We start from the raw sequence: 3,537 nt of genomic DNA on the forward strand, positions 1-3,537 counted from the left end.
AAGACTTATTTTTAATCTATATATTGTGCAATACAAAGTTCTGTTTCTTCCCATACTAAAATAAACAGTTGTACTCAAAACCACTGATTAAGCCCAACTGCACAGCACTAGTAAAAGTACCTCAAAAAAAAAAAAAAACCTAGCTAAAAGTCTCTAATTGTTGCACAGAAAACCAAACACTATGACATTCTTTGCTGTTACCTTTTGAATGCTTCTGCTGGGTTCCTCTCACATTCCCCAGGCTGTAAGAGGCTTTGAACGGCTGGGTCTCGCAGCTTGTCCTCATATCCTTGGAGTAGTCCACTGTGGCATATTTGGGCAACCAGACTTCTAACGAACCCTCCAACATACAAAGTATCAGAGTCCTGGGCTTTGCAGAAATGAAAGGCCAAAGCCTGGCAAGGTAAATCTCTCTGCAAGCTTGTAGGTGAACTTGGCCATAAGAGTTTAGTACACAGGGCTGTCTTGCCACTACCAGGCCCTCCTACCAACAACACACCCCAGGCAGCTGCCTTTCCTGAGACAGCACCAGCATTATTCCCAGAATTCATCACAAGGGACGGTGTGTTGACAGCACTACTGTAGCAGCTTCTTTTCTCCTGGAGGCAATGCTGAACCTTGTGGAAAACCCACTCCCTACAGTAAAACTGCTTCCCTTGCAGTAAACTCGTCTAGGCATTTTGCAGACCTTTTCTTCCCAAGGATTAGTCATAATAGGTTTTCTATCTTCAACACTGGCTAGGAGCTAGGTACACCAATATAGTCTTTATATCCATTTGGAAATAACTTGCATTTGAATGACAAAAGTAACCAGTTACAGAAAAATTCAACAGTCACAATTTATCAATACAATGTGTGCCGCAGTCTCTCGGCTGGGCACAAATCACGAGTCTCCACACAGCTTGTAGATTCAAACAGCAATTCTTTATTCCCGAACTCACACCGGCCGTCTACAAACACGTTCTGGGGGAATCCATGTTCTCTTTCCAAATCCACACTCTGCCCTAATCCACTCTCTCCCAAATCCACTCCGCATGGGCTTCTGTCTCCCAAAATATACTGTCTGACCCTAAGCACTCAAGAGGAACTCAGCAGCAGGATACGCCCTATTCCAAAAGAGGAACACCCTAATCTCCTATTACTAAACCGCCCTATTCTAAAGGGGAAACACCCTACTCTCCTATTATGCTAAACTGCCCTATTCTAAAGGGGGAACACCCTAAACACGGATCCTGCCCTGGTCCTTGAGCAAGGTCACCTTTCAGAAGTCCTTCCACTAGACAGCATGGGAATAAGCTGGCAAGGAATTTGTCATACCTACTTGGCTGATGGCTCCCAGCATCTCCCCCCTTCTGATTAATTAAACAACAAGTAATGTGGCTTAAGGACCGTGCCTGGTAGGTTGTCCAGTTCAACATATGGCTCTTACCCGTCATCGGAAAACTGACCTTTAGGTAACTGACCTTTAGGCGTCAGCCTCCTGTCTTAGGTTGATACCATTGCAACTGGATCATACCCGTCACTGACTACCGGTCCAGCATACAGCCATACTTGTGGATAGGTCTATGCACCAGTGGGGGGGTGAGGTTCTTTGCCTCACCTCTGTTGGCCCCCAAATTTGGCCTTGGTGCCAGTGGGGGAGTGAGGTTAATGTGGCTTAAGGACCGCGCCTGGTAGGTTGTCCAATTCAACATATGGCTCTTACCCGTCATCGGAAAACTGACCTTTAGGTAACTGACCTTTAGGCGTCAGCCTCCTGTCTTAGGTTGATACCATTGCAATTGGATCATACCCGTCACTGACTGCCGGTCCAGCATATAGCCATTGGCCCCCAAATTTAGACCATCACTAGCAGAAGGGAGGAGGATACAGAAATGCCACGACACCAAGCCAATTGACAGTTCCTTTGGAAAAATTGCATCATTGGTGACACCATCAGCAAAGATCACTGGTGACACCATCAGCAAAGATATGCCAGCATTACCACAATTTGCTGCACTAAACGTAGTTACATAGTCCAGGCAAGTTCTGTAAGCAGTTCAAAGGGGAGGAATCTATCAATCTGTCCGTCTCCTCCCAAAGTCCGTTTCCTCCCAAAGTAAGTTGACTCCTTGATTGAGCATACTTGTTGAGTTATATTCATTGGGATGAAGATAGGAATTCTGGCAATGATGCTAAAAAGACATTAACCTGAAAAGAATTATTAAATATAATGAAAAGGAAAGGTGAAAGTAAACAAACAGATCTGTTAACCTACTTAAAAAACAATCCTTAACAGCTGTTTACCTGATTTAAATTAGTAAACAAGCAGATCTGTTAACCACCTTTAAAAAGAATCCTTAACAGCTGTTTACTTAATTTAAATTAAGCCATTTAAATCACGTGAATAAAAAATAAATAATTCGGATCCATTTTCTCATGAGCGCTCCTCATATATGAAATATGGACATACGCACACACAGACATATAATACAAAACACAAATGTGCAAACAAACGTACAACACATAAGATAATAATAAAGGCCTTGTAGCTTTACCTAGGTGAAATCTCCATTGCAATGTTTAAAAACTCTATAGTCAAAAAAATAAAACTGATCAGAAAAACATTAACCTAGGTTTGTATGAGCTCAAAAAATAAAAATAGAACCTCATGATGTGGAAAAATGCAATAATAAAATAGATATTGAAAAAAACATCCTTGTTAATCACTGTTGAAGATGTAAGAATGGCCAAGCTGGAGTTCTGGATATCAGCTGTTATGGATTTGAGTCAAATCATCTTCTTTTCGATCTGTAGAAATCGTTTTAGTTAGTCTTTCTGGAATCCAAATCGGCTGCTGTTCTCCCTGTGGAAACACACAAACAGAGCCCCGACTCCAGACAATCACTGGGTCTGGACCTTTCCATTGTCCTGTTAGAATATCTTTCCAAAGAACTTAGGGCTTATGCACATTTTTTGGATACATATGCCTTTCCGCAGCACTAAGTCCTGATGAATCCAAATTTAAAAAGTTTAGAGTAAAAAGTGTTATTTTAAGTTTATCTTTGGGGGATATATACCCCTTTCCAATTCCCTCTTTTTGTTTTAGTAAGTACGTTTTAATAGTTTGATGAGCTCTTTCAACTATGCCTTGTCCCTGTGGATTGTATGGAATTCCTGTTATATGAGTAATACCAAATGATGAGCAAAATTGTTTAAAAGAGGTAGAGGTATAGCCAGGACCGTTATCAGTTTTTAACTGTTTAGGAACGCCCACAGTGGCAAAATTTTGTAAGCAATGAGCTATAACATCTTTAGTTTTTTCTCCGGCATGAAGGGAGCCCATCAAAAATCCGGAAGAAGTATCAACTGTAACATGTAAATATTTTAATTTTCCAAATTCTGGCAAGTGTGTGACGTCCATCTGCCAAATATGGTTAGGTATCAGTCCTCTAGGATTGACTCCAAGATTAACTTGTGGTAAAAAGGTCACACAATTTTGACATTGTTTTATTATATGTCTGGCTTGTTCCTTAGTTATTTTAAAACGCTTTTGTA

At 41.1% G+C, this 3,537-nt stretch overlaps 1 pseudogene; it reads right to left on the reverse strand.

The window, feature by feature from the left end:
• Positions 1-201: 201 nt before the first annotated feature.
• LOC143387347 (ankyrin repeat domain-containing protein 50 pseudogene) lies at positions 202-712 on the reverse strand (annotated as a pseudogene).
• Positions 713-3,537: the final 2,825 nt, after the last annotated feature.

Source organism: Callospermophilus lateralis, unplaced genomic scaffold (assembly GCF_048772815.1).
Source record: "Callospermophilus lateralis isolate mCalLat2 unplaced genomic scaffold, mCalLat2.hap1 Scaffold_1909, whole genome shotgun sequence".
Classification (NCBI taxonomy): domain Eukaryota; kingdom Metazoa; phylum Chordata; class Mammalia; order Rodentia; family Sciuridae; genus Callospermophilus; species Callospermophilus lateralis.